Source organism: Rhinolophus sinicus, chromosome 3 (assembly GCF_057876585.1).
Source record: "Rhinolophus sinicus isolate RSI-liver-muscle chromosome 3, RSI-T2T, whole genome shotgun sequence".
Classification (NCBI taxonomy): domain Eukaryota; kingdom Metazoa; phylum Chordata; class Mammalia; order Chiroptera; family Rhinolophidae; genus Rhinolophus; species Rhinolophus sinicus.
This window is the reverse complement of record NC_142503.1, coordinates 49,452,408-49,471,489: the sequence shown is the minus strand read 5'-3', so window position 1 is coordinate 49,471,489 and position 19,082 is coordinate 49,452,408. Positions and strand designations below refer to the sequence as shown.

Below are 19,082 nucleotides of genomic sequence, written 5' to 3'. Positions count from 1 at the left end.
AAAGTACAAGGTACCAAATTAAATATAATCAAAGAAATGTATTTTGTGCACAAACACTGGATACAGACACAATTTAAACACCTGATAATAAAGTATAACTATAATGCATGGAAATCAATTTTTGTGTAAGTGGTATGTAATCAAGCCTGTTATTTTCTACTCTTCCCTAATCATGTGTTTTAAAAATGAACACGAGCATGATGCCTTCAGCATAGATTAGTTCCTCAGTATTTCAGTGGGAGTACAAAGTGAGAGGGACACCTGTTTTCCTCTCTAGGTTCTATTTTTGAAAGATAATACTGAGGATGCTTAATAGTCACATGGGGAGATTGTCAATAAGCTATTCAATGACCACTTTAATACTAAAGAACATGGTTAAAAACAAAAGAACATGTTTTAAAACATATAGAGGATCCTCTGTCTTCCTCTGTCTCTGAGCTCTGTTCTGTGCTCCTATTTCTCCCCATTTTCTGCTTTTTTGCCCTTTCTTTCACCATATGTTTCTACTAGCCCCACCCACGTTGCCATAGACAGGATTTTCCATCTTAACTGGCCACATTATAGACATGAAGTATATAGTTACTACTTATCCTTTATAAAGTGAATAAAGATGTGTGCTTCCTGCTACTATTTTTAAAGCATAGCATTCTCATTTATGAAAAATGTTTTTCATGTACAAAAAATGCAGCCCAACTTATTTTATCCTGAGCAAAGATGCCGAGAGGAAAAATGGAAAACAGGAGGCTGTTAGGAACCTGAAGAAGAATGCCCTCAAATGTTACACCGGAATAAAAATGATTTCACTGTGAACACAAGACACGTCTCTGAATCCACGCATGGAAAACCCACTCTGCTGCTGAGGCCACTCGGGGGAAACTCCTAAAAGTTAGGTGGAGAGCCCAGCCAAACTTTTGCATCCAGTCTTTCTCCCTCTTGCATACCCTTAGGAGGGACGTCACTGGAATCCTCTTAGCATCAGCTAGCACTTAACAGGCCTAGCTATGTAGAGCAAACCCACCAGCTGACACTCTGGGCAGTCCCATGAGACAGAAGGGGTGTCTGACAATGAACACACAGATACCCTCTGATGTGGGGAGAGGACTGACCGGCTAGTTAATAGCTATCAATTACACTATTTTGTTAAAATGCTAGTGATTCGTTAAAAACAAAATGGAATAATTGAGAGCAAAATGCAGAGAAATAAGTGTGGTTCCCAGAGTCTTGACAAACTGTAATCAATGCTTAACTTTACTCACAATTGGGTTCCAATACATGTTGGTCTACACTAAAGAGAAATATTTAACAACTCTTTTACTTCCACCTCTCAAAAGGCCTTGGGCTTAGACGTAGATCCTACGGGATTAGAGCGGCCCCTTCCTAGTATCTTTTCCTGTTTCCGTGTAGATGACATTCCTCACAATCTCATCTATACGTATCCTACGGGGAGTTCCTTGCAGGACTGCAGGCTGCTTTTATTGCCTTCACAGGAGAATTCTAACAGGATGGCTATGACTTTTTGTAAGCCATTAGAATCCTTCTAACCTTTTTCAAGATGTCAGGCCATTTTTATTTCTGGACAGTTAAAAGCAATAGAATACAACTGTCTTTCAAACAGACTCAATCAATGGTCTCTCCACAATCCCACAGAAATAAAGGGTGGTCTTGATCAATTGTTCTTAATTTGTTTCTCCATTCTTAATCAGCATTAGAACAGTCGTGATTTTATTTTTTTTCATCCCTTTTCTGATAAAGAAGCAGAGTACTTTGGGAAAATGGCTCAACAATTGATTACGAAGTGAGCCTCAGTGGAAATCATCAATAAAATGACTGAGGATGAATTTACTTTTTTATTATGAAATGAATTAATTTTCAAATTTTATAAAACTGATGTCTATGAAGGTACTTAATACTTCCTAATTTAGAAAATCATTAAATTTCATATAAAATTTTTCCAGAAGTATTTACACAAATGTTGGCTAATTTTTCAATGCCATTTTTTAAAATGCCCCTTACAAAAAGAGGCCTGTTCCTTTCCAAACCAGATGGTAAACTGATGAGCTAATTTCCAAGAAACACTTTTAATTCAGCAGGGTCTTATATTTCTATTTCTATATTAGAGCTTTTTGAGGCATAATTGACAAACAAAATTATAAGATACTTAAAGTATACAACATGATGATTTGATATATATATAACTGAAAAGATTCCCTTTCAAGTTAATTAACACATCTATCATCTCAGACATTAACCCCTTTTCTCTGTGTGAGAATATTTAAGTTATACTCTCTTAGCAAGCTTCAATTATACAATAAAGCCTTATCAATTATAGCCTTATCAATAAAGCCTTATACAATTAAAGCCTTCTCAATTATCACCATATTTTACATTAGATCCTCAGAACTTATTCATCTTATAATTGAAAGTTTGTATACTTTCACCAACCTCTTCAAGTTTCCTCTACCCCTCAGCCCCGGGCAACCACTCTTTCATTTTCAATTCCTATGAGTTTGACTTTTTGTTTTTTCAGATTCCAAATGTAAGCAATACCATACAGTATACCAAGTCTTTCTCTGTCAGTCTTATTTCACTTAGCATAATGCCCTCCAGGTTCATCCACGTTGTCACAAATGGCAGGTTTATCTTAATTTCTGGAAGAATGACACACACACACATATACATACATACATATACATATATATATATATATATACACACACACACATACATATATATATATATATCACACACACAATGTTGATGGACACTTAGGTTGTTTCCATATCTTGGTTATTGTGAATGATGCTGCAATGAACATGGGGGCATAGGTATCTCTTCGAGGTAATGGTTTCATTTTTGGGGAATATATAGTCAGGAGTGGAATTGCTGGATCATATGGTAGTTCAATTTTTAATTTCTTGAGAAACTTCCATACTGTTTTCTATAGTGGCTGTACCAATTTACATTCCCACGAACAGTACACAAGGATTACCTTTTCTCCACATCCTCACCAGCACTTGTTATCTCTTGTCTTTTTCATAATAGCCATCCAAACAGATGGAAGGCAATATCTAATTGTGGGTTTGATTGGCATCTCCCTCATGATTAATGATGTTAAACACCTTTTCATAAATCCATTGGCCACTTGTATATCTTCCTTGGAAAAATGTCTATTCAGGTTTTTTGCCCACTTTTTAATTGGATTATTTGTTTTTTGGTTTTGTTTTTTGTTTTTTGCTATTGAGTTATAAGAGTTCCGTGTATATTTTAGATATTTACATTATTGGATATGTGGTTTGCAAATATTTTCTCCCATTCCATGGACTGTCTTTTCATATTGTTGATGGTTTCCTTTGCTGAGCAGAAGAAAAGAATCTTGAACAACCAAATTAGCTAGTTCTTTATATTTCATCAGTATAATTAAGAATTAATGATAGCTTTATTTCTATACTCAAAGGTTTTTCCACAAGTAACAGGATATTAAATGGCCAAAAGCTGAAATAAGGGTCAGCATACTACAGAGACTCATTTACGTAGGACTTGGGAGGATGAGAATACACGCTGCTACCACTCAAAGCTCATCTCCCACCTCTGGCCTATCTGAGATTAGCTGGCTGAATGAGGAACAATGTTTAAACAGTTGTTGGCTTAGTAAGAATTGTGATGGAGTTCCCCCTCCTTTTTAGAGCAGGGAAGGGGAGAGGACATTCAACCTGCCAGTGAGGGCGGCAGCAAAGGAACTCCCCCACGACAGCTGAGGTGCAGAAGATAGTCTGCAGAAAGAAACACATAGGCCTCTAATGCTGCTACCAGAGAAGGTGTAGAGAAGTTCTCAGGAGAGTTGGGGGCATGTATGATAGAGACGAGGGCTGCCTGGGGCTGCCTCTGATGGGAGAGGGCAAGAGGACAGAGGGAGAAGCCTACACTCCCGAAGTTTGGTGAGGCAAGAATTCGTAATCTGTGGGCCAAGTGGACAATGTAGAAGGCAGAAGCAAGCTTGACTCTCTCCTTGAAGGGACCTTATCCAAGAAAGCTGCCTGCCACTGGGGCAAGGTGATGCCAGCAGAAAGAGGTTGGAGCAGAACCCTCCTCTAAAAGCAGGAGCCAGGAGAGGAGGGCATCATAAAAGGGCAGCTGGAAAGCACATTCCACCAGCCAAGGAACGAAAAAGTGTGTGTGTGTGTGTGTGTGTGTGTGTGTGTGTGTGCGCGCGCGCGCAAGGGTGGGGTAGTGGCAGAGGATAAAACAAAGAACCACCAAAGTATTCCATGAGAGAAGGTATTCAGTAATGAGGAGAAAGTTAAAAGACCCCCCAAAAGGCCCAATTCCGTACCCCCCTTTATCTCTCCGTCTGTCTGCACAGACCTCGAGGAACCAAAAGCCTGTTCAGGAGGGGTTGGGACAAGGAGAGCTGAAACAAAGGGCCACGTGCCTTTTCCCTGCAGCAGGCTTTCAAGATAAGGTCAGCCTTGAGCTGAAGGAAGTGTAGAATCATTGTATTGGATGATGGGGGGTGGGAGTTTTGATTTAGATCAGATTGAACTTTTTAATAACTGAAAATGAGACTCAAAAGCTGTGATAGATGGCTGATACAATCCAGAAATGCAGAAGAAAGATCTAACAGAACAGGTTTGAAAGAAGTGATGGGAGAGAAACAAATCTGTTTACTGATTTGTAACCTATTTGTTTCTTTATATTTAAGGTACGTATCTTGTTGACAGGATATAGTGAGTCTTACCCTTCCTTTTATCCAATCTGATAATCTCTGCCTTTAAATTGAGATGTTTGACTACTTACATTTAATGTAATTATTGATAGGGTTAGTTTAAACTATCATCATCTTGCCTTTGTTTTCCACTTGTCTCCTCTGTTCCTGTTTGCCCTTAACTTATCACATTCTATATTCACTATTGTGCATTTCATTTCTATTAGCCTAGCTCCTGGAAAAATGCCTCAAACTTTGTTGAGATTCAATCAATTGTTGTTGAATAAATTGATAACAGAGCTAAACAAAATATCAACTAAACCAAATGCTCAAAATACAGAATGTTCTGATTAACTCAATTTTTAATCAAATGAGGATTATTTGGAAAATCATATGCATCAAATTTTCTTGCTTTGAGATTTTTTTTTTAATTGTAATAACTGGTTCTTCATGCCTTACAAGTTTAGTGTACCGGAAATAACTTCGCAGTACCTTATTCTCACCCTTCTGAACCAGTGATGCTGCTGTGTGAACACAAAGATGGAAGAGAAGGTACAGGTTGGAATACATTTATACAGAGCTCAGGACACACCCTAAATGTTATTTATTTAGTTTCTCTTTTTTTGGGGGAAAAAAAAATCTTAATATGGCATAGTTTCTCTATAATCTGCCTTTGCACTTAACACAAAGAGGGGGGAAATTCTTCTATTTTGAAGACTAAAGGAGCGTATTTATTGTATGGTTAAATAGAATAAGAAGGGAAAACCATTTTTGGGTCAGACTCACAGAAACCACTACAGAATTTAAAAAATGAAATGGAATCAAATGAGATTATGAAAGAATAGTAATGTAGTGAATTTTGAATGCATAATGAAATTGCCCACATACTTAAACGTAGTCAGGGCATGACAAGTAGATGAAACAATGCATTAGAACAGTTCTCACAAAGGTTACACTTCTTTTGCGGTACATAAAAAGATGACCCCATCATTGTTTCCATCTATTATTTCCAGTTTACAATTCTCTAGGGCAAAAACTATTCTGAAGATGTGAAAATAAATTTATTACTGTAACTAATAATTAAATGATGATAAATGGCAAATAATTGTAAATAACTATTCCTGCAGCAATAAAGGACCCTTGCAAATTTATATTACACCTTGTCTGAACCAAAGCTTTTAAACAGTGATTAATAACAAATATAGATCACCTCCTAAATCTGGAAATCCCTGGTCCAAAGAGAACCCTCTATAAACTGAAAAAGTTCAAGTAATCAGCTCACTACCATTTTCTCTGTAAACCACAGCAATAATGGGTATCCATTAGCTAGCAGCTATTCTCATGAAACATCTAGGAGATGGGATAAAGTGGTACCAGATAGGGTCCTTGAGCATTGGTCTCTTCAGGGCTTATTTCTCCTTCATGATTTGACTATGATGGTATGACTGTATGCAGGACTTGTACTATAATATTTACTATACAGTCAACATTGACCCTGTGTATGTGTATGTGAGGAGGTATATATGTACATATGCACACACATATGTACACGGGAAAACAAACATGAGTGCAGTCATTCATTTATTGATGGGAGTCCAGACTCCTTCCAGGTACCACTAAACTGCTAATGAAACACATGCCAGGTCCCAAGCTGTTCTATACGATAACCACCCATATTACCTATTCCTTCCTGGCATAGTCATATTGGCAAAAGGAAAAAAAATACCCAAATTAGAAATCAACAGAGTTTTCCCAACTTCCTATCTCTGAACTCACTAAAATGACTCTAAAATCTGGCAAACAAGAACAAGCCTTTTGCTGAGGCCTGCAAGGGATGAGACAGCTGAGGCCTGCAGTTCTTAAGAGGCTGGAATATGTCCTGACTTTGTTAGCTGCGGTATTTCGCGTCTGGGGCAAATACTTGCTTCGCAAGAAGGCAGAATATGTGCAGCTACACAAGCACAGACGTGCACATGTGCGTGTGTTATGGGAAGGAGGGCTGCCTCTCCCAGTTTACTATGGAAGGTCCTATAGACAGAGGTCCCACATCCTGCTGGACCTGGAGAACTAAAACACTTTCAGTCCTTGTGTGTGTGATGTGACATAGAAATGGCTCCAACTCCTGGCAACCCCATGAATGCGTAATGCCCACAACGTCCTGTCCTCAACAGCCCAGCTCAGCTCCTGTAGACTCACCCCTACGGCTTCATACATGGAGTCTATCCATCTCATAGTCCATCTTTCTCTTTCCCTGCTGCCTTCTATTTTTCCAAGTATTATTGTCTTCTACAAAGGTATCTTTCTCATGATGTGCCCAAAGTAGGCAAGTGTCAGTTTTGTCATCTTCAGTTTTGTCATTTCTTAGTCCTTACAGACTAGAAAAGGCTGCCCTACCCACCATTGCACTGCCAAGGCTAGAGAATAAAGGCCTTCCTCAGTCATCACTGGAACAGGTACAACTCCTTCTCCTTTTTGACCACGGCTGCCCCAGCAAGGACTGCGGGTTTTCCACCCCCTCCCCGTCTGACACTGCCTGAGAGACTCCACAGCCTCAGTGAACTGAGGTTGAGAGCACTCAGCCCGGGAACAGGCAAAGAAAACCTGCAGTCCCTGAAAGGGGACTAGATCTGTAAGGGGGAAAAGACCAAATTGAAATCAGATGAAGAATCAGATGAAGAATCACAAACAGAAGAGACAAAAGAAAACATTAAAGGGTAAAGGAATGCAAAGCCTCAAAGTGATTTAATTAGAACACAAAAATATTTTTGGAAACTAAAAAGATTTGGGGAAATTTTGAAAAATTTACTAACCAAACTGAAAGAGCATATTCAGTCCTAAGAACAAAACAAGCAGTCTGGAACAGGAGTTGACAAACTTTCTGTAAAGGTCAAGTTTGTAAATATTTTTGACTTTGTGGATCATAGGGTCCCTTGAAATTGCCTAACTTTGCCATTGTAGCATGAAACCAGCCATAGAAAACACATTCATAAATGGGCTTGGCTGTGCACCAATAAAACTTTATTTATAGAAACAGGCAGCAGGATGGATTTTGCAAGCCATCTGAAGTCTGTAGACCCCTGGTCTAGAAAGTCAAATTAAAAAATCTATCACAACACAGGAGAAAAAACAGAAAACAAATAGATCCAGAATATTTAAAATGCAGAATCTGTAACTCTAAAGGAAAAAAGGATCAGATGAAAAACATAGTTGAAAGATAACACAAGAAAACTTTCCTTAGAAAGACTTCAACCTTCTGACTTAACCAGGCATACCCTGTTGAAATATCTGAATTACCAGAAAAAAGAGAAAAATGTATAAATTTGTATTAAAGAAGAAAAAGTTACCTAGAAAAAAAGGGAAAATTAGTATTAGACTTTTCATCATGGTCAATATGAAAAGCTACAAAAAGGAAATACAATTTTTAATAAGGTGACGATGCAGGATAAACATATAAAAGCTAATAGTCTTCCTCTACACTAACACTAACCTGTAAGAAATAGAAAACCAGTTCCATACTTGATAGCAACAGCTATAAAACCCAGAGAGGAACAGATAATAAAGAAAATTATGTATTTTTTAAATTTAACATTTAAACCTTTATTAATATATAAACTTCTAATCCAAATCCCAATAGTTTTAAGAGGAAATAGAGGGCTGAGCTGGAAGAAAGATGGCGGCTGCCGTGTGACAGGATTTGGCCCATCTCATGATTTAGAGCAGCTCTCATAAAGACCTGGTGGGCACATATCATCAGATCCTGGAAAAAGCCATTCCGTTACCTGGGGCGGAACAACTAGAAACTTTGAAAGCTTTTGTGGAAGCAGTGGTAAATGAAAATGCCAGCCTCATGATCTCTCGACAGTTGCTGACTGATTTCTGCACACATCTCCCTAACCTGCCTGATAGCACAGCCAAAGAAATGTATCATTTCACCTTGGAAAGGATCCAGCCTAGAATCATTTCATTTGAGGAACAGGTTGCTTCCAGAAGACAGCACAGCATCTTGCACCCATATATGAAAAAGAAGAAGATTGGACAAATGCAGCCCAAGTGTTGGTGGGAACTCCTTTGGAAACAGGACAAAAACAGTCCAGTGTAGATGAAAAACTGGAGACTTACCTGAAGATCACTAGACTATATCTAGAGGTTAATGAGCCAGTCCAGGCAGAGGCTTACATAAATCGAGCATCATTGTTTCAGAATGAATCAACCAGCAAACAGTTAAAAGATACATTATAAGGTATGCTATGTGTTCTTGATTATAGAAGAAAATTCACTGAAGCTGTACAAAGGTACAACGAGCTTCTTGCAAGACAAATAGTGCATAAAAGTGAAAGACTATGCTTTGCACAGCAGGACAGCAGCATTCTCAAATTCTAGCTACTCTTTTTAAGGATGAAAGGTGCCAGCAACTTGCTGCTTATGGGATCCTAGAGAAAATGTACCTGGATAGGATCATCAGAGGAGAGCAGCTTCAAGAATTTGCTGCCATGCTGATGCCTCACCAGAAAGCAACTACAGCTGATGGTTCTAGCATCTTAGACAGAGCTGTTATTGAACATCATTTATGGTTCTCAAGCAAATTATATAATAATATTACCTCACAAGAACTTGGAGCTCTTTTAGAGATCCCTGCAGCTAAGGCAGAAAAGATAGCATCGCAATTGATACCAGAAGAACGTATGAACGGATTTATTGATCGGATTGATGTAATAGCTCGTTTTGAAACATGAGAAGCTCTGCCAATATGGGAAAAACAGATCCAATCACTTTGCTTCCAAGTGAATAACCTTTTGGAAAAAAATTAATCAGACAGCACCAGAATGGACAGCACAAGCCATGGAAGCCCAGATGGCTCAGCGAATCCTTACAGAACCTCTGTGCACACTACCTTCTTCCATGTTATGCATGGAATTTCACTATCTCCAAAGCATTTGCATCATGACCTTACATATTTCAATCCCATTTATGCTGGATTCCATTTTAAAAAGACAGTATTAGAGCAGGAAGCACAAACATTTAAAATTACGTAGTTCCCATATATTCAGCATCTCTGTGTATCAAGCTAACTCAACGTTTTGAAAGCTTTTCTTTAAAAAGAGTAAGTGAAATATCTGTGGCTAAAAAGTTTGAGATTTGTGATAACTTTGTAGTCATGTAAACTTAAGTGTTTTCTGCCTCTCTCACATGGTTATTCTATTAAATGAAGAAGTGAGCCAAAAAAAAAAAAAAAAGAGAGAGAAAATGGAAGCAATTATTTTAAGATTCATGTGGAAGAATACATTAGAATTGCCAAAAAAATTTTACAAAATTGAGAACAGTGAGGAGAGATTTTCTCCACCAGATATAGTCATATTATAAACCATTGTCTTTAAAACAATATGTCATTGGCATGGGAATACACAAATGTATCAGCAAAATATGACAGAAATAGATCCAGAAATAGATCCAAATATATGTTGAAACATAATAAATGTTTCATCATAATATATGAGAAAAAGGGAAATGAAGGACTTGTTTCATAAATGCACTGGCTAAAATAATTATCTAACTAAAAGGAAACAAAAATTATGAGATAGAAAAATAGAGTTCAAGTGAAACGTAAATATTTTTTAATTATAAGAAATTCAGGAGACTACTTTGTAATCTTAGCATCAGAGAGAATTTCTTAAGCAAGTCAAGAAACACAAAACTAGAAAGGAAACAGACATAGTTGAATAATTTGGGGGCAAAGACATCATTAAATCAAATGAAAAATGGTAACTGAGGAAAATCCTGCTACACAGACAAAAGATGAGGTTAATAAAACTCTTTCAAAACTGATAAGAAAAACAGTATTCCAATAGAAAAATATATATACAAGGGATGTATAGGAAATTCTCAGAAGAGGAAATGCAAGTGGCTAATAAATACATGATAAGATACTTGACCTTACAATAATTAGGAAAATACAAATCAAGATCAGATATCATTTTCACTGCTTGTATCAGCAAGAATTTATGACTGATCACTTCCAGTGCTGGCAACAGTGTGGGGAAACAGGCATTCATATAATGCTGGTGAGAGTGTGAATTCTTCCAATCTTTTTAGAAAGTAATATGCCCTTGGTCTAGAACTGCCGCTTTGGGGAATTCATCCTCATGAACTAAGGGCACTAAACGTAAAGATAGAAGTAATAGGGGTTTATTTGTTGCCTTGTCTATAGCACTAAAAAAACTGGAAACAACTTAAACATTCATCATGGTGACCCCGGCAAATGAATTATGGCAAATCTATACTATGAATACAGAATATTATTAAAAAGAATGAGTTGAATCCATATGTACTGAAATGGAGGGACTTTCAGCATATCAAGATATAAGCATTTTTGCCATTCTTCAAAAAACGCCACACAGCATGTGTGTGTGCACATGTGTGTTTTATATGATCATGAGGAAAAGTTTGGAACAATCACACATCTAAACCCAACTGGTTACTTTGAACACTGGTTACCTTGGGAGGGAGGGGGAACAGAGTGTTGACTTTTACTTTGGACTTATTTATTTTTGTTTTGTTGCAAAAACTATGAATTATTTTTATAGCTTGAAAAAAATTAATAAAGTAAATTAAAAGAAATAATGAGCTTTTAGTTTCCCATGAGATAATGCCAGTTTCCTAAATTTGAATCTCTCCAAAAATCACAGCGATGAACCAGAAGAGCAAATGAAACCACCCATACATAACTCATGTTTGTAACCAAGACTCCGGATATAATTGACAAGACCCAGTGCAAAATGAAAACGAGGGGCCCCAGCCAGGGGCAGTGATGTCAATCCCCCCTTCCCAGGGACCTACCACCACAAACCACAGAGGGCTGGCAAGCTCCAAGGAAATGCAACTTCTGTGCTGGGCCACGCACTGCACCTACATCAGCAGAGGACAAAAGGCCCCCGTGGAGTCACCCGCTGCATTACCGTGACACTGACAGCCTAGGACAGAACAGCATCCACTTTGTCCTGACCCCAACCCTTCCTGCACCTGCTTCCAGGCTCCTGGTGGGCAAAGAGGACTAGAGAGAGCACAGGCTGTACCTGCCCATGTAACTGGGCTGCTCCAGCCAAAGAGTGGCAGTGGTCACAGGCCAGGGGCAGGGGCAGGTGGCTGGAACTGATCCAGGGAAGCGAGGAGGGAGTGGAGTGAAGGGAGGGTGGGGGAGTAAGCAGGACCAAGCATGAGTCAAGTATTCAAGACCCTGACACATGTCTATCCTGCCACTAAACTTGATTTACAAAACACAAATCCAAAGATGAAATTATTAAGAATTTCAAGACAGTGACTACAGAGCATTAAACCCCAAGCATGAGGCCCTTCTAAGACCTGGGCCCGGTGCAATGCATTGGTGCATGCCCATGATGCCAGCCCTCCCTGTGGCATAACCAGGAGGCAGAGCATACTAGAAACTGCAATTAATGCACAGGGAAAGAAACGAACATCTAAAGCCAGCAGAAAACTTGCCAGAGAAGACAGTCAGGTGGCAAAGCCTGGTAGTGAAACAGATGAAAATCACCTCCAGAAAGAGCTTCCTACCCTCAGTGTAGAAATACTGAGAACAAGTCTGATCTTGGGTACAGGGGAATGAAAGGGAGGGCTGGAAAGTTTGTGGGACCAAAGGGCATCACTTCTGGAGGGAGGGAGGTGATTTGGAAGGTCCCATTCCCCCAGATGCTTGATGGTGAAGGAAAAAAAGAAGCAAACAATACATATTAAGGGTCTTTTGCAAACAAAAGAGATTCACAAAATCAGAAGATACATCAACCCACCCCTCTCTCCCCAAAAGCCACCACTGAAGAAACTATACCCTCTGTACCGAGAGAAGAAGACACACACAAACAAACAAACCTAGTGGGCTCTCACCTGTGCCCGAACTGAATCACCAGTTATTGCTGGTTCAGCCAGGAAAACATAACACATTTCTACATGAGCAGAAAATGGCAGGCACAAAAGTAATTAGTCAACTGAAGCATTGATAGTGATAAAAAGAAATTAATTCCAATTATGATTCTTTCCACTTCAAGCTACAATTAATGTTCCAACCATTGTCCAACTGTATTTGGAAGTAGAAACTTCTAGAAAGGAAAAACAAAACAAAAACAAAAAAACAAAGACTGGAAGATCAGCCCCTTTCTGAGAAAGGCAGAAGGAAACTAAGTGCGTCATCACACACCTGGCTCTGGGGGTTTGGTGTAAAAATACAATGACTAGAGAAAAGAGGCATTTAAAAAAATCCATTAGGGATGGGAATCTTAAAAGAGAGCACCAACCTATCATTCTTCAGAGCAATTATTTCAATTTTTTTAATGACTAAATTTTCTAAACTGGAAAGCATTTACTCAAATAGTTCTGAGATCTTTCCTGTGTACTTTTAAGACAGTTTTTTCCTGTGGTTCTTTCTTGAGCACAATTCACATCTACTTTTAAAATTAAAAGATTCGCAATGTCTGAGGTAAATTTCCAAAGAGTTAACACTTAAAGTTCTTACAAGGAGTTCTATCATATGTAATCCAGTTGCTAAGCAACAGGGTGCTTTTAGAACTGTTACCCACAATGGATAAGGAATGGATCTGAAAGGAACACTGCAAAATTTTTCAAGTAGAGATACAATTGTATAGATCATTCTATTTATTGATTCCACTCAAATTTCCAATGCCTTATTTCCTTTTAGTAACCTTTCAGACCATTTAATGAAGAGAATATGAAAGCATACTTCATATCGATGGTAACTAAAACATATAACACTCAAATTTTCGTATAGTCCATTTTATAATCACATCAACTATGTCCACTTAGGAGTTAGGCATATATCAATTGCAGTAAGAGAAAAACATTTTATTTTCCTATATTGTATTTGTGACCTGTGTCATCTAAGACCGCCCTTTCCGTAAGGTTCAATTTCAAGTTTCACCTCAGGGTTGTTCAATTCAAATTTCAGGTATGCCATGCTTTTACTCCAAAACTTGAGCTCCAGTCTCCTAAGCCATTTTTGGAGGATGACATCAAATGAAGAAAGCTGAAATATAACTATGTTCACTGTAAGTTGTCGTCATGCCAATGAAATTTCAAATGAATAAAATAAGTATATACAAGGGACAATCATCAATTTCTTTTCTCATACTTGGAAGGCTTCTCTAAGAAGCAGAATGAAAATGTTAATATTTTGAGTGGCTTTTGCCAATCATTTTGAAGATTGATGCCTCAGAGACAGGAATTTGGAATCTGAAGATGTGAAGGGCGAAAACTGCTAAGAAAAACATCTCCATAACAACAAACAGTGTTTTTTTCACAGCCAACTGTTTTTTCTCCCAACCTCACTTATACTAACAATATACTAATACAATGTCTCCGGGTAAAAAATATACTTTTCAAGTGCTGATTACTGCAATGTTTTAAGCTTTAAAATTTATACACATTTTTTAAAACCAGTGTGATTAGTTGTACACTAATTAATGTTCTCACTGCTTTTTATTGAGTTGTGTTTATAGAAAAAAAAATCAGTTCTATCACATAAATGATATCGGCCCTCTAAAAATACACTGTTTTACTCTGTAATAGGATGTGACGTCATAAGTCGAAAGATTAGACTTGGTAAAAAGTGACCTCAATGTAAAGGCTGAAATCGAGAATTATCTGCTCAGACTCTAATGCCTTGAAGATAGTAACAGAAAAGTTCATGGAAATATTGATGAGAAATACTCTTCTCTTCTACCAATGTACTAGTTTTCAATCATTCAAATATTTTCTTATTCCTCAAAGACTACCTCTGCCAGGATGAAGGATGAGATAGTTTTATCTACCTCCCTTCTAAATAAACAAATATAGTACCAACCCCTTCCTACTCATTTCCAAAAAGGAATATAGGCAGAAAAAGAGGTCACAAAAGTATCTTCCTCAAGCAAACAACAACAAACACAATGAATAGGGCCACCAATCTTGTTATAGCAAAGTCAGAATAAGGACTTTCACTTCTAATAATGGGACAGTAGGAAATTAGGACCAACTTGCCCAATAAGGACAACTAAAAATACTGACTATGACATTTTGAAACATCCCCCTAAAAGCCTCAAAGAAGTATCAATATAGTGAGGAATTACAAGGTCAAATTCTAGAAAATCAGATCTCAGTTGGATAAATATGGTACCCAGGAGTAATTGCTAATTTAAAAGAAAGAGTTGGACAAACTGCCTGTTATCAAACCTGTCACAGGGATGTAAAGTACAGCTCAGGGAATATAGTCAAGAATATTGTAATAACTATGTATGGTGTCCGATGAGTAATAGACTTATCAGGGTGATCACTTGGTAAGTTTATATAAATGTCTAATCACTATGTTGTACACCTAAGACTAATATTGTGTGTCAACTGTAATTGATCTTTTTTCAATGAAAGAAAAACTTGAAGCCTACAACTTGGGCAAAGAGTGAACTCAAAGTGAACCAGCTGTTGGGTAGTCTCACAGCTTGCTTTGCATCAACCAGATCACCCAGGGAACCTCAAATCAAGCCTTGAGCTCATGTTAAGCCAGTCAGCTCCACACACCCCCACCCTGGGCAGAAGCAAAGGAAAACCTAGTGAAGCATAACCAGGGACATGTGACAATCTAAGTGAGAACCAATAGAAACAACAGACATATAGATAGTCTTGGAATATTTAAATGATCATACCTGGAGTATAACACAACTATACTTAAAACATTCAAAGAAATTCATTGAAAGCAAAAGCCTGAAATTTTCAGCAAGGAATTGGAAGTTGTTTTTTTAAAAATCGTTTGGTAAACTTAATCAAGAACCAGATGAAAATCTAGAACTAAAGAAGAAAGTAACAATCAAAAGTAATAAATCAGTGGAAAGATTTAACAGTTATAAGATACAACTGAACAGAGAATTAGTAAACCATAAGATGTCAGGGAAAAAAAATGTATCCAGAATGTATTGCTGAGAGACAAAAAGATGGAAGAGGGAGCAAGAGATGTGGTGAATACAGTGAGAAAGTCTAACATGTATTTACTTGGAGTCCAAGGGGAGGAGTGAGAAAATGAGGAAGAAGCATCATGTGAGGAGAACCTAACTGAGGATATTTTAGAACCAATAAAAGACTTCAATCCATGAACTCACAAGGACTAATGATTCCCCAGCCACATAAATAAGAAGAAATCCACACCGACACAAATCACAGCGAAACTGCAGAAAACCAAAGACAAAGAAAATCTTAAGATGAGCCAGAGGAAAAAAAAATACCGATGACCTTCAAATGAATCATCCTCCGAGTAGACAGCACTCAGCAACAACAAGGAAGACAGAAACAGTGGAAACGATATCTTCAGTGTGTTGAAAGAAAATCACCACCAAACTAGAATTCCACATGCAGTGAAAATATGCTCCAAGAATGAAGGTACAATATAAACAAAAACAGAGTTGTCCAATGAAGATCCACTCCAAAGGAAATAAGAGGTGTTCCTCAGGCAGAAGAAAAAAATGATCCCAGGTGGAATGAATATAAAAAGAAGAACAAACGGAAAAGGACCTATGTGGATCAACCTAAATAACACAGAAAGCAGAACGCAGTAATAGTATCTCATAGGGTTACACATACAGAGAGAAATAACATCCAAGACAATAACAGCATGTAAGCCAAAGGGAGATAAACCTTCTATGTTCTGGGAGGCAGGAGTGGTGCTGACTTTAGACTTTGATAAGTTAGGTGCATGTTCTAGTTTTGCTGGTAACCAAGTAAAGAAGAGAAACACACTAGTGGGAGTGGGGAATCAAGTGATTTAAAAGAATGCAATGCATCTAAAAGAAGGCAAGAAAGGAATGAAACAGAAAACAACAAAAAAAGTGGTAGATTTAAACCCAAATATATCTGATTACATTAAAATATAAATAGAATAAAAGAAAGTCGGTATGGAATCACAGAGCTTTATAATTAACACGGGCTTTAAAGTTATTCTAAATTTTGTATCCCACCTTGCTTTCCTGTTTAACCCTCCTGCTCTTAGGTAACATTTAAATTCCTTAGCACGGCCCCTTATGCAAGGCCGTCCCCCTCTTCTGCCTCAATTTTCAACCCACATGGTGCTCCCATAGCCAGGTGTGGCCACCATATAGGACAAGGCAGCTACAGAGCCTATCTGAGGGGCTGTTAAAGGTTCAATAAATTCTAAAAGAGGAGAAAACAAATTTAAAAGATATTGTACGTTTTGTGATCATCTTGATAAATTAATTACTTGAAATATCCTGATACTGGGTAATCTTGACCCGCAGTTGTGCGATTCCACAGGACTAGAACCACATTTTTCTATACTTGACACCAAACACAGGGCCTGGCACATGACATGTGCTCAATATTTGATGAATGAATGAGAACGTGCATGTGGGACACAGCCCAACCAACGTTCTCCTTGGCCTACATGAACCGGCAAGTATGAAAATCAGAACTAAGGGCCTGAAAGAGCTAACACCAATATTCCCAGTTTCCTGTAGAGCTCATCACCTTCATGGCTCTCACCATCCTAGTTCATTGTCTACAGCTCTCATTATGGCCAAGGCCCTACTCCTGGGAACTTCTTACATATGAAATTATTTAATACTGCTAACAACCCTATGAGGTAGGTACTATTAATATTCCCCTTGTGCGAATGAGGAAACAGAGGCACAGAAAAGTTAAGAAAATTTGCTTGAGGTTACGGGTACCTAAGTGGCAGAGTTAGGATATGAACCTGGGTATTCTGACTCCAAAATCCATGCTCTTAGCTACTATTGTTAAACAGCTTCCCTAGCAATCAAAACTATCTTTAAGAACCTATCACATGGCTGAATGATGCTACCACCGATGGCTATTTAATCAAGAATACCTAGATTATGTATTTCGATAATGTGCCCTAGAAAGAAAATCCGTCCATGATGTTCAGCCAAAATGCATGTGCAGAATCATGTCTCCTGTAGCCTTTCACATCTTCCTGCATCTGTGAAGAGGGAACTCCGTGGCCCCAAAAATGTCTTGTTCTCTGGAGTTGTCAGGGAAGCCCAAGCCCACCAATAACCCAGGCTGAGAAGTCCAAGGTGCTAATGAATCATCCAAAGCTATAAAGAGGCTGAGACTTCCCCACACCCCAACCCAATTGTGGTCCCTGGAGAGACAGCTATCATTGGGCAGCCAAGGATGCATTCTTGCGTGGGACAGAAGCCTGCTCTGCTTTTCTCAGGGAGAGTCAAGTTGATGACGAGGGGAAGGCAACCCCAAAACCTCCAGAGGACTTGCTCTTTAAGCAGCAAAGATGGATATTTCACACAGAAGTGTGGGACTCGGGAAAAATGTTCCTGACTCAGGTCCTTCATGCTCATTCAGCTCAAGGGCAGAAGGGCCTCACCCTTCCCCTGAATCATCAAAGAGGGAGAAAGGGAAGGGGAGCAATTGGGCCCCATCAACAGTGAGCAAGGATTTCTGAATCATATGACCTTGTTTCGATTCCCAGCTTTAAAAGAGAAAAACCTTGAACAAATTCTTTAACCACCCTATTAATTTGTAAAATGCGGACAATACTATCTACTTCACAAGGTTGCTGTGAAGACGCAAATATGACAAACTCACCTCATGTGCCTAGCACGGAGCCTGATATATTGTTGTGTTGTTTTTCTTTTTAAAACGGAGGCAACTGAGAAAAGTAGTAACATAACAGTTGTATAACAGGGATGTGTGCACACAGCCTGACCAGCAGAAGGAACCTCTGCACACGTCTTCTTATCCAAGGACTGCACCAACTTGTAATTGCTGTTTTTGTTTTCACAGACCTTCATGTTTGCCAAAGAATCAAATCCAAGCCTGCAGACACTTCAGCCAAATGATTTCTTTTGTGCTGGAATGCTTGCCAAAAACTTAATTTCTCTCACTTTCATCAGTAGAAGAGTAAGGGCTTCTAAAATGGCACACTTCAGTTGACCAAGAGCACGTGGCCTTGACAGCTGGTAAGTCTGAACGTCGCTAATGCCTTCCCCAATTCTCCTTATCCTGCCTAATAATTGCTGCAAATGTGGCATATTGCATCCCACACATTTCTGACACATCCATTACTTCAGAAAATGCTGTCAGGTAAATTAAGGACAAAGACAAAAGCTTAGTTCTAAATTTTCCTGATTTCTTCTTGAGTTTCAGCACTTTCCTTTGAGCTCCTTTTTGCCACTTGGTAGAAAAGACCATTAAAGGTCAGAGAATCTGAACTACCATGTTTCCCCGAAAATAAGACCTAGCCAAACAATCAGCTCTAATGCGTCTTTTGGAGTAAAAATTAATATAAGACCCGGTCTTATATTACATTATATTATATAAGACCGGGCAGGTTTTATATTAT

The 19,082-nt window shown here is 38.4% G+C and overlaps 1 protein-coding gene and 1 pseudogene across 5 annotated transcripts in view; one reads left to right on the top strand and one right to left on the bottom strand.

The window, feature by feature from the left end:
- PDE8B (phosphodiesterase 8B) overlaps positions 1-19,082 on the bottom strand; it is a 228,602-nt gene that overhangs the window by 150,495 nt on the left and 59,025 nt on the right. The gene's annotated exons all lie outside the window — the stretch shown is intronic.
- On the top strand, positions 8,373-9,487 carry LOC109445637 (COP9 signalosome complex subunit 4-like; annotated as a pseudogene).